This window comes from Dermochelys coriacea, chromosome 2, assembly GCF_009764565.3.
Source record: "Dermochelys coriacea isolate rDerCor1 chromosome 2, rDerCor1.pri.v4, whole genome shotgun sequence".
NCBI lineage: Eukaryota > Metazoa > Chordata > Testudines > Dermochelyidae > Dermochelys > Dermochelys coriacea.
In genome coordinates this window covers 25,829,423-25,842,866 of record NC_050069.1, presented here as the reverse complement: position 1 = coordinate 25,842,866, position 13,444 = coordinate 25,829,423, and positions in this window count along the sequence as shown.

The window sequence follows — 13,444 nt, the reverse complement described above, 5'->3', positions numbered from 1 at the left end:
TTGAGTGACTTTTCTTAATCTGTGACTATTGTATAACAAGCTAATTTCCAGCACTTACTGTGGCACACAGTTGTAAGATGCTACAGTTTTCTCCTATAATTAGGAAATAACTCTTCCACTGGGGAAGTGTTGTCTTGTAATAGTAACCACTGTATAAATAGACTGCAATGGTATCACGTATGGAACCAAAACATAGACCAGGACCCCACAGTGCAGGGTATTGTACAAACGTCCCCCAAGGAACTTGCAATGCAGGACTGCATTAATATGCATTTGCATTATTTTGTATACATTGTGTTGCATGTGGTCTTAGGTCAGGCAAGCTTTACAATGTGGAGGATATAAACTCCATATCAACGCACTGTTCCATGTTCAGCTACTCAATTGACTAAACAGCCCCATCATTATCGGACTACTTCAATGAGTAAAGCTAACCATCTGCATAGATGCCTTATCTTATAAAGATCTATCATCCAGGTCACCTTGAGGACCTTGTTGCAGGACCCCATCTTCATTTAACTGAAGCCAGGGGGATTTGGTTGTTTACTCATGGCCTACATGACTGAATGTACTAGTGACAACCTACTAATGAAAACAATGATCACAAAGAAGCTTATTGAAATGTTTCACTATAGCTCTTAAAATTTTACAAGATATAATTTGTCATTCATTACTAAAGCAGGAAATGTTCTCATGTAAATATAATAAAGTGCTATGTGTGGAATCAGCTCAACAAATCTACATTTTGTGGCTTCAGTCTTAATGACTGAGAATGTAGCTCCCTAAAGAACTCCATATTCTAGCCACTCTACACTGCTTATGTGGCTTAAAGAGGCTGTAACGTGCCCCTGATGAATTCCTGCAGCAGAGTTTGTGTAGGAAATACTATGATTCCTTCCTCTAAGCCCCTAGCACAGAGGTGTGCCAAGATGGGGAGAGGGCAGAACAGTTTGTGCTCCAGCTATTCAGTTGTATGGAGCAGCCTTGCATGGCTGCTCCAAGTTACAGCAGACCAGTCTACTCATTCTTTCTCTAGTGGTGTAGCTCCTTGAGTAACCTACAATCTGGAAGGACGAAGGTAGATTAAGCAAAGCTTTCCCTGTGTCTGCCTGGCCCCTTGTGTTTAGGCTTGTTTATTAAGACCCTAGTATGCTTTTAGCATTATGTAAGTTAACATATTTCTTAAACTTCCTGCGAATTATTATTTTTATCTGTTAATTTGCAGCAGACAAGCCAAGTACTAGGTAGCAAAATAGTGCAGTTGCCCAGGTGTGTTTTAACAAGTTAGAATTAAAGTTTAAAATCAAATTTACACAAGCTAAGAGGGAAGATACTGTACACCTAGGGTCTGGCTTGGATTATGGGGGACTGCAAGTATCGGTTACAAAGGTCACAAGGTACATACATAACCAGCATAGTTCCAGCTTGGAGTGTGGGAGTTCTTAAAGCATCAGTGGATAAATGGGCTCAGGTATGCCACCCATGGTGTAGAGAATAAGTACATGGGTGGGCTGCATCCCTCAGTTCGTCAGGAAAGGAAGTGGGTTATTTCCCTGGTTGGCGTTCTGGGTTACTGAACCTGGTATTGGTGGTGTCCTGTGATGTATTCCGTGTAGATGTCTCTGGACCACCTGATGGTGTCAGACACCATGAGCTGTCTCATCAGCCAGGCACAGCGTTGACTAACTCTGCATGCTCTCAGTACCGGCTTATTGTGGGGATCCCATGCACCCAGGGCTCCCACAACCAGGCCTGGAGCTGGACCCTGTAGTCTTGGTCTCTCAGGGTGTCAGCCAGCAGGGTGTACTTCAACACCTTAGTATAGGTAATCCTGATCCAATGGTAATTTTTGAGCAGGGAGGTGTTGGAGGGCTTATTCCTTCACCATCTTACTTCCCTGGTGGTCCTCGCATGAACAGAGAGCAACAATGTGCGAAGGTGCAAACAATTCAATGTTTATTGGGGTGAACTTGCAGCAAGCAATGATTCCAATTTCCTTCCTTAATGTCCCTTTCCGAGCTCTCTCACCACAGAGCCTTGCCTGTGTCCCTGTTCCCATTCCCCCCCCTTTAGCAAAACATGATTCCAATTTTTCCACCCCCATTCCCTTTTCCCATTTCCCCCCTTATTTCCTGATTGACTGCAGACTATATGGTAAACCTTGAGTTCTGCTTAGCTACAGCTTCACCAATCATTTTACTGAAATTTAACTAACCAATCCTAACATGTAACATGATTATTTAACCAATTATATCCTACCACCTTAATTGGTTTACACCCAACAAAATTAATTATACAGCAGACAGAAACAATCACAGAACCAGACAGAGACCATGCAAATAAACAATAGGTAAATAGAGACTACAGTGATAGAACAACAAAGAAATGAGGATTTCACACCCCTGCTATTGATAACTGAGTTCTTGACAGACAGGATGCTATCAAACTAAGTTTTCTTTAAATCTTCTAGGCTCTTCCCTTTCTCTGGAGGTGATAGGCATTATCAGGACAGGATTGTATTCCTAACAGCCCAATAGCACCTGATTTCAATGTGACTAGTCTGGAATGTAAGGGTGTGACCATTTGCTTCCTAGCTCATGGCTGCCTCTGCTGCTAAGAAGAGGGCCTCAGAATGTCACAATGAGAAAAGGCCCTATACAGTCAGACCGTGATTTTGATTCTTTCTTTTATACCTCTATAACTAGCAGAAACATATACATAAATTCTTAGAGTCTAGGCCTTTACAGGCAGACCTGAATATCTATATCCTAACAGGAGATTTTTATGAAAACTCCTTCATTTGATTTCTGCAGTTTAACAGAAAGTTTTTTCCCTCTCACTTTTGAATAAAATTTTATTATTTGGACATGGTGTGTGTTTTTGTTTGTTTTTTCTCGAGGCATCATTCCTCCCTGAATTTGCTTTCCCTTCACTCTTCATTAGTTTGTTCCTTCTAACAAATACTTCCTTGTGGTTTGAGCCTATTCTGCCAGATCTTGCAAGCAAAGAATGGGACACTCAGGAATGAAAGTTGGCAGTTTAGTAGTTGGCATTGTTTAGTCTGAATCTGTCTGCCCGGGGTAGGGGGGGGGGAAAGTGTACCAATTTAACTATACAGAAATTGATTTAGTTAAACCAGTGCAATGTGTGTTTGTGGAGACAAGTCCAATAGGCCAAATCCTCATTACCCTATTTCTTGGAGCTACCCAAACAATCAAATTAAAGTATTCAAATGTAACCCCTCTGCCCGTCGGAGTTGGCAGCAACAAGGGCCGGGTTCAGTATCTAGGGGTTCCATTTCAATAACACAATGCAAAACTGGCTCGAGCCCCCACCCAGTGACCTGGGACAAATATATACCACTCCCACTGGGCGCCTCCAAGAGGCAATACTTCCCCTCGTGCAAGCAGAGTCTGAGTGCAGCAAAAAGCCTTTTAATAACAGAGAGAAACAATGCAACATTATATTGGGGAAACACCACCATCTGGATTCATAACACACCCATGAGCAAAAAACCCACCCCAAGCAAATTAGGTTGCTGGACTTGAGAACCAAAGGGAAAGGACACACCCCAAAGTCCCAAAAGTCCAACAACCCAAAAGTCTCTGTCCCTGGTCAGGTGAGCCCCAGAGTTCAAAAGTTTATCTGCAGAGTTTTATCTCCCAACCTGAGTGGAGATTTTGGGAGGGGGGTTAAGGTGCACCTTACATGGTTCAAAGCTGATTGCCCCACCTTTCCATGGGGACCTGCTCCAGGCATCCAACAAACTGCTCCACAATATATCTTCAGGCTCCCCCACTACTTAACACAATACTCGGTGATTTCAGCTCTTAGTAAGTTTAGCTCTTTTGTGATTTCAGCTTGTAGTAGGGGAGCCTCAGTGCTGGTGCACCATTAGCCCAAAGCGAATTCAGCTCAGCTGACTGTAACTAGTCTCCTAATGGAATCAAAATTAGGTCTGATATTCCACAGTGGAGAATTTGTGGCTCGGTTTCACTGGTGTGAAATTGGAGCAACACAGTGGTGATTCAAGCCAATGGAATTCTGGGTGCCCCCTCCTCCACTGCCTCACCAGAGCTGCCATATTTGAATTTTGGTACTTAACTCTTCATAGTTGCTGCCCCTATATCCAATTGCTCGCCTAATTACAAACTTCTAAAATTGGTTGCTTTTACCATTAAAAATGGTAATAGGAAGGCTATGGTGCAGCTGGACACATGATGTTAATAGAGCAACAGGCTATCTGACATGGTATGTACATAAAACAAGACATTAAACAAAGAGACCATCTCATCCAGGGGATTTCAGTGGAGCAGCAGGAGCGTGCACTGTTTCTCTACTAATCTTGTGCCTGACCTGCTAAGATGGCCTGATGTTGTGGCCATATGTTGTCTAAAGATACATTGTATAGAATAGAAGCAGGCTGCCTCTAACTGACCAGTAACCTCATCCTCTCCAACCACAGGAGTGCCCAAATACTAACGCCGTAATGGAAATCTTATACTGGGCACACACATTTCCTCAATAGTGGGAGCTTGTCACCATACTTCTGTGTCCTAACCCATCAAATGCTGCAGTCTCAACCAAGGTGGCAGTGCAGATTTCAAGCCAGCAGCCAGAAAATGTGGGTGGTGACAGCCTAACTCCAGCTGCCTGAGCCACAAAGAGATAAGGTGGGTGAGATAATGGTCTTTTATTGGACCAACTTCTGTTGGTGAAAGAGACAAGCTTTTGAGCTACACAGAGCTCTTGAAGAAAAAGGTCTCAACCACCTTGTGTCTCTAATATTCTGGGACCAACACGGCTACAAAATTGCACTGATCCACAGAGGACACTTTTAAGCAATTCTTTCCTTGCTGATTTAGGAAGTGAGAAAAAAAATCCTAGTTTTGCCCTAAAATCACCAAAACAGGGATGCCCTCATACACTGCCATTATCAAACTGTCCATATTTTCAATAAGAGCAAACATCCAACAAGGGTACTTTTTTTCTTCTCCAGTACATTCTCAGTGGAATATAAACACACTACTCTCTCTTCCTCATTCTTTTCCAATCACTTACATCTATCCCATGTGCTTGTAAGGAAGTACCATAGCTACATCTGGACCCTGAGAGAGAACTCTTGGAGACAAAGCTCTAACTGCTGTATGTATGGTGGGGTGTTTACCCCACAAATACCATGAAACTGTTAGTATGGGCCTGAGAAGCCAATTAACCAGTTTGAATGCACCTGGAGGGTGGACCGGGCCTACTTAGCGATAAAGTCCAGTTGGAGAGGGAGCTGGGTTTTTTTTTCCCATAAAGAGCTGGGTGAGCCCAACTGCAGAGACCTAGAGGAGAGGAGGTGGAGAGTTCCATCTCTGGGGAGTTGCCTGAAAGAAGGCTAAGCAGGACATGCGAGCCCACAAGCTTCTCCGGGGTGATCGGGAAACTTGACTGGAGCCAGAGGTCCTGTTGCCGCATAGACTTTAACGCCAAAAGGGCTCATCATGATCATCTAGTCTGACCTCCTGCACATTGCAAGCCACAGAACCTCATCCACCCACTCCTGTAATAGACCCAGAACATCTGGCTTACTTACTGAAATCCTCAAATCATGATTTAAAGACTTCAAGTTACAGAGAGCCACCATTTACATTAGTTTAAGCCAGCAAGTGACCCATGCTCCAAGCTGCAGAGGAAAGCCAAAAGCCCCCAGGGTATTCTGCCAATCTGCCCCAGGGGAAAGTTCCTTCCTGATCCAATATGGCAATCAGGTAGACCTTTGAACATTTCATCAAGACCCAGCAGCCAGACACCAGGGAAGGAATTCTCTGTAGTAACTCAGAGCCCTCCCCAGCTAGTATCCCACTTTTTTTTGCTGCCCCCCCTTTGAAAATTTTCAGGCTGTGATGGACTCCTCTCTCCTCCCCCAAAAAAGTGATAGCAAATTACTATACATATTATAGGGGCATTAAATGAAGCATGTAATCATTATCTATGCAGTCAAAGGCTCTGAAGCCTCTCAAAAAGTGCAAAGCAACAGCCTGCAGGAATAAATAGGTGGACATTTAAGAAACATGTTTTCTGGGGGAAAAATAGACAACAGGATACAGTTTGGGGAGCTTGTAATAATCATAATATTGTCCAAGGATTGTGGCTTTATACACAACTATATACAAACAAGTATTTGGACACTTAAAACGAGGAGTGCTGATATTTTGATAGGAGTACCATACTTCTGGGTTTTCCTGGACATGACATTTTTTTTGATCCTCCGATCTCCATCCGGGTGGATATTTGAAGAATGAAAAGATTTCCTGAGAATCTACGACCACTTCCATAGAAGATGTGGGACACAGTCCACCAAGAACTACTAGTTGTGTTGGACCTCAGTGTTGTAGGGGAATCCCCTCATGCAGCGTTTCTCAAACTAGGGGTCCCAATCCAAAATGGGATGACAAGGCTAGTGCAGGAGGGTCACAAGTAGAGTCACCATTCATCCGGGTTTTCCTGGGCCAACTTCTTTAGTCCTCTGATCTCTGTCCTGGAAGATTTTGGAAATATAAAAAAAAGTCCATGATTTTTCCTTGTCTTCAGAACTAAGCGACTATAGAGTAGCAGCTACTCTCTGCTGCCCAGTTCAAAAGGCAGTGCCACCACCAGCAGTGGCACAGAAAGAAGGGTGGCAATACCACACCATGCCATCCTTCCTTCTGCGCTACTGTTGGCAGTGGTACTGCCATCTATGCTGGGCACCCAGCTAACAGCCACTTGCTCTGCAGCTGCCCAGCTCAGAAGGCAGTTCTGCCACCAACAGTGGCGCAGAAGGAAGGCACTACCATACCATGCCACCCTACCATCTGCGCTGTTGCTGGTGGTGGTGCTGGCATCCAAGCTGGATGCCTGACTAGTGACTGCTGCTCTCCTGCTGCCCAGCTTTGAATGCAAAGGAAAGTCATAGACATTTTTTCATATTTCCAAACTCTGCACAGAGGGAGATTAGAGGACCAAAAAAGAGGTCATCTCCAGGAATATCTGGATGTATGGTGACCTTACTTGCGACCCCCCCTACACTATCTTGTGATATACTTTTGGGTTGGGATCCCCAGTTTGAGAAAGGCTGCACTAGGGGATGATTCCCCAATGTGGGCTGGGCCACTACTTCCCACAGGTCCCATTGGCTGGGAACAGCAAACTGCAGCCACTAGGAGCTGCAAGCAGCTGTACCTGCAGACGCTAAGGTAAACAAAGCGTCTTGTAGCCCGCCAGAGGCTTACCTGAGCAAGCTGCGAACCAAGCCTGGGAACCCCTAGCCTAAAGGGTCAGATTCTCAAGGACCTTTTTCTCCGGGTTGGCATCCACTTGATGGTAAGCTAGATGGGTTTGTTTTAAGAACACCAAGGAGAAGTTTTCAATTAGCCATTGTAGTTGCTGTTTCTGTTCAGGCCAGAATAATGGATTAAGGGCACTTTTTGGCTGAGCTCAGGTTCTGGTGAAAAAGGACCTCTTGGTCCTTTCAAGCCTTCAGTAGGTTCATATGGTACACCTATGTCTCTTTTCTCTTCCCTGGATGGCGGATTTCATAATAAACTGCCCTTGCTCTTTTTACAACTTGAAAGATCCTTGCCACTTGGCCAGGAGTTTTGACTTTAAGGTTAGCAGCAACAACAAACCCTAGCACTGGGCTTAAATGTTCACTTCCTGGCCCCATTATTCTAGGCCCATTCCTGGTTCTACTGAGATTTCAGCAGGTTCTCCTTCAAGAAACCCTGACGTGTCTCCAAGTTTCCCCTGAAACAGAACACGAATTGTACCATGTTGATTGTTCCTGAGTCTGGCTCCTCCCATGCCTTGTGGAGGAGAGCTATGATCCTGTAGAGCTGCCTCCTATATAGGAGCTCAAAAGGGGATAATGGGAGGCATGGGATCAACCAGGCTCAGTGATGGGGATCTGAGGCCTTGGTCCTCTGGCCGGTTCACCAATTAAGTTCTCGGTTAATAGAGTCCAACAAAATGTATACAGTCCAACGTCCCCACAAAAGAAAGTGTCTTCAACCCACCTTTGGTTGCCTGTGAGTGGCACACCTTTGCCTCACTGTTTATAATGTCTCTATCCTCTCTTGCTCTCCAAGAGAGGGAAAAGGGGTCTATGTCTCATCCACAAAATGGGTGGTCAGTACTGGAGCCTGGGCCTTCCCTCTCCACTGGGCATGTGGTCAAATGCGTCACCCATGATCCTCCAGAAGTTAGATCAAAGGGTTCTAGTCTTAGGGAAAGGCTCGCCCCTCCTCTCAGGCCTGGGGTAGCTGCTGCTAGCAAAATCTCTCCTGCAGCCCAGACTCCTGCTGCACTCTTGTTCAGGATCTCCTGAGGTAAGTCTCTCATTCTCTGCTGTTTCTCCCTGTTCTCAGCTGTCTGGCTGTGTGAGGTGGTGCATCAGTGCAAAGGTGCCTGCTCTATCCAAATGGGATGGTGTGTGTGGCTCCAGTTCACTCAGCTCAACAGGGTTGTCAGTCCACTCCTGGCGTCCAGTAATCTAGACATCCTCTATGTTCTCAGGTTCATCACAGGGGTTGGTAGGACAACCCAGGCCTGCTCCCTCCACCAGGCTCCAGACCTGGGTCCTCAAGCTAGACAAGCAGAATAGGGTTTGCCGACTCTGACAGTGCCCTCCGCTCCTTCCTACCTTCCCTCAGGCCTCTGTAAGCTCATCAATCTGTTGGTCTGTTCACCCCTTTCTGGGGTGATGTCCCTGGGCAGCTCTCTAGCAGTCTGCTGACAGGGTTTACTTTGTCCTGCCTGCTCACTCCTCTTTAGCTTCCCTGCCCTTTTGCTCCCAGCCCTTTTATCCTTCCAGCTGCTGTTAGTCTGTCAGTCAGCCGTGGCTGGCAGTGTCTGTATTAACCCATTGGTTGCTGGGCTAGCGCAGGACTACATACACCCCATGACAGGCTCCTTTTTAAACATCTCCTCGAACTTGAGCAAGTTCTGCAGGTGTTGTGCGGCAGGATCACAGCAGCCCAGGACTGCTCTCTAATTCCTCCTGGTCCAGTGTGGGATTCTCTTCCGCTATCCCTGAGTGCGAGGATGATGTCTGCCAAGAGGGTTCATTGGTGAGTTTTTAAGTGGCAGAGGAGCCCAATTTGTGTCCTGCAGATTTTCCCACAGAAGTGACAGTTGTAATATTGGAAGAGACATAGTTGCTGGCTGGAGTGTTATGCCCTTTCTTTCCTCCTTTGTCACTTCTCTGTCTCATGAAAACACCTGTTCTCCTCAAAGTGAGCTGTGGCTTGCTGTATGGCAGAGATGAGCAAACAAGACCTTTTAATCCGGGCCTCGTGCTCCCACCAGGAAGCGGGGTCAGAGGCTTGCCACGCAGTTCCCGGAAGCAGCGGTATGTCCCCTCTCCAGCTCCTACACGTAGGGGCAGCCAGGGGGCTCTCTGCACACTGCCCCCACCCCAAGCCCCACCATCTGCAGCTCCCATTGGCTGGGAACCGCAGCCAATGGGAGCTGCAGGTGCAGTGCCTGTGGACGGGGCAGTGCGCAGAGTCACATGGTGGGTGCCACGCCTCCATGTAGAAGCCAGAGTGGGGACATGCTGCTACTTTTGGTAGCTGCTTCAGGTAAGCGCCACCTGATGTGTGGACCCCTGAGCTGCCCCCCACCCGCACTCCAACCCCCTGCCCCAGCCCTGATCCCCCTTCCGCCCTCCAAGCCCCTCGGTCCCAGCCCAGAGCACCCTCCTTCACCCCAAATTCCACAACCCCAGCCCCACCCCAGAGCCCACACCCCCAGTCAGAGCCCTCACGCACACCCAGCACTCCAACTCCCTGCCTCAGCCCAGAGCCCCCTTCTGCCCTCTAAACCCCTCAGTCCTAGCCTGGAGCACCCTCTTGCACCTGAAACCCCTCATCTCCAGCCCACCCCAGAGCCCACACCCCCAGCCAGAGCCCTCACACACATACACCCCGCAACCCTACCCCAGCCCGGAGCCCCCTCCAACACCCTGAACTCCTCATTTTTGGCCCCACCCCAGAGCCCGCACCCCCAGCCGGAGCCCTCACCCCCTCCTGCACCTGAACCCCCAATTTCATGAGCGTTCATGGCCTGCCATATAATTTTTATACCCAGATGTGGCCTTCAGGCCAAAAATTTTGCCCACCCCTGGTGTATGGTGTGGCGCTACTGTGTTCCGTTCCATGCCAAGTCCTTCCAATTTGTTGGGTTGATGCCTCCCTTTCTAAAGTGTACTTTTAGTATGTCTTTGAAGTGCTTCCGCTGCCCTCCGTGAGCCCTTCTTCCCTGAGAGAAGAACTTAACTGTGAGAAGAATACTTGCTTCGGAGGTGAGTGTCAGGCATATGAACACAGTGGCCAGCCCAGCAGCCCTGTTCCCCCCCTGCCCTCTCACGCCACACCCTCGGTCCTCCTTCCCACCCCAGAGCCTCCTGCACGCCGCAAAACAGCTCATCGCGGCAGGCGGGAGGCGCAGGGAGAGAGGGAGAATCACTGATCAGAGGGGCTCACTGGTGGGCGGGAGGCACTGCGGGAAGAGAGGAGCTGATAGGGGGGTTGCTCAGCACCCAGCACTTTTTATAGCTTTTTTTTTTATAGCTCACGAAAGCTTATGCTCTAATAAATTTGTTAGTCTCTAAGGTGCCACAAGTACTCCTTTTCTTTTTGAGAATACAGACTAACACGGCTGCTACTCTGAAACCTGCTCAGAGACAATTATTGGAAAGAAGCAGCAAGATCAATCAAATACATGGTAGGCTACGACTTATTTGCTTGCTCTTAGAATCATAGAATAAAAAAGAGTCTTAAAAGAGAACAAAAGGACCTGAGTCCTCCCTGTCAATAGCCCCCTGGTTGGCCAATCAGCATTGAGACTCTTAGAGGTGGGAGGCTGAGGGGTCTCTCCAGATGTCCCAAAGGATGGCCCAGGTCTCCACCGGAGGGGATCATTCTCAGAGCACTATTCTAGCCCCACCTCTTTGTGAGGGCCTCTCCCAACACAAACCTGCTTTGTGGAGGGAGGGAAGCAAGGAAAAGGGGGGAAAAGAAGCAAGAGAAAGGAGGGAGGGAAAGAGGAAAAAGGAAAACTAAAAGCACAAACCCCAATGTCCCCAGTGATTCTAAGGCAGTGGTTCTCAACTGGGGGCACATGTACCCTTGGGCATAAGCAGAGGGGGTGAATCAACTCATCTTGATATTTGCCTAGTTTTATGACAGGCTACATAAAAAGGACTAGTGAAATCAGTACAAACTAAAATTTTATATGGACAATGACTTGTTTATACTGCTCTATGTACTATACATTGAAATGTAAGTACAATATTTATATACCAGTTGATTTATTTTAAAATTATATAGTAAAAATGACAAAGTAACCAATTTTTCATTAATAGCATGGTCTAAAGCTTTTGTATTTTTATGTCTGATTTTGTAAGCAAGTCGTTTTAAAGTGAAGTGTAACTTGGGGGTATGCAAGACAAATCAAACTCCTGAAAGGGGTACAGTAGCTGGAAAGGTTGATAGCCACTGCTCTACTAGCATTGCACTTCATTAACTAAATCAATGTGTTAGTCTTTAAGGTGCCACAAGTACTCCTCATTGTTTTTACAACAACTAATTTCCCCTTGCTAAATACTCACACCTTCTTGTCAACTGTTTGAAATGGGCCATCTTGTTTGCATTGGCCTCATTAACACTACAAAAGTGATTTCCACTCCTTCTTGTCAACTGTTCAGAATTGCCTACTTCCAACTTAAATTGAATTGACTCATTAGCACTGGCCCCCCACTTGGTAAGGCAACTCCCATCTTTTCATATGCTGTGTATTTATACCTCCCTACTGTATGTTCCACTCCATGCATCTGATGAAGTGGGCTTTATATTTAAACTTCATTATATGGATTTTAATAGACTGGCCAGATTGTATAGCAAACTATAGAGAAGAGAGAGACATCTAGTGGTAATAAATAAATTTATGTGGAAATTACATTTACTTAGTGTGGGTCTGATCCTGGAAGTAAAGGGTGCTCAACATCTGGCAGGATTAGGTCTATAGACAATTTGATTGATAGTAATTTCATCTTCATATGTTGGAATGGCATTACCAAGGCTGTAAGGGCAAAAGATGCCCTGACAGCTGTCTTATTCTTTAAGTATTTCAAATTATTATTAACATGATGGTAGCACCAGGAGACCTCAACCAAGACTAGAGGCCTCATTGTGGTGGGTGTTTTAGATACACATAGTGAGAGACAGTCCCTGCCCCCAGAGGAGCTTAAAATCTCAAAAGACAAGACAGGTAAAGAATGGGAGAAAGGAAGGATTTTTCCCTGTCACATAGAGAGGCCAACAGTCAGAAAGTGTATTCAGGCCTCTTGAGACACAATGTAGGGCCATCCTTCCTGTCTTATCTTTCATTTTATCCTCCATCCTTTTCTTCAAATGATTCCTGCTCCAAGGGGAAGTGGAACAATATTCTCTCTTTACGTAACACCATAGAGGTATCAGGCGCTTTATAGACACATCAGACCACAAGATCCTTGGCTCAGAGAAGTTTACAGTCTTAATCACAAAAAAACAAACTATGATGGAAGAGGATATGGAGGAGGCAACAAAGAACAAGAGGGAAAGGAGAACTGCTCTTGGAAGCACTAGCCATGGGTTAGCAATATCTCAGTTGCAAAATTTTCTCTTTCCTACAAGCATGCTGCAAATGTTTTGTTAAGTATTTTAAGATTTTATATAGCACCAATCACTCTGGCATTTAAGCAATGCAGTCAACAGGGCCAATTATGACCCTTATATGCCAGTACAGAGATTTTGAGCTGCAGTGAAGCCCAAAGGCAGGCTAAGAAAAGCTGCCACAAATTAGCTCTCAGAGCTGCTGTAACTTACATTGGGGGCTGTCTGGTCCTTACACCAGTCTGATATCTTGACAGCACAAAGATGGCCTAAAACCACCTTTGTCCTCTTAAGCTGTATCTTCTGTGTTGCCTCTCTCAGGAGCTATAGTACAGAATTTGTCCCAATGTACATAAAACATTGGGTGGCTGCAAGTGGATTTCCTCAGTGTGCTTGCAGGAAGCAAGATGAAAGGAGGGATTTATTAAGATTTATTGTGTGTTTTGCTCCTTACACAGCAACAATAATATGAATAAATCACGTGGGCACAATACATACTAGAGCTAGGCAAATTATGTCCCCTGGAAATCCTGATTTGTGACATTTGTTTTTGTCCTGAATTGAAATGAAAAGTTGAAATATCAAAATCTCTCATGGAATGAAATATTCTGGAAAATTTTGATCAAAATGACTCATTTAACTTTCAACATTCCTGTTTCAGTTTGTGGAACCAAATCAAAATGTTTTGAGTAGTATCAACATGCATTTTAATGTCTCTGTGCTGCCATGGTGCCTCATGGGTGTTATAGGTTGGGAGCCCAATG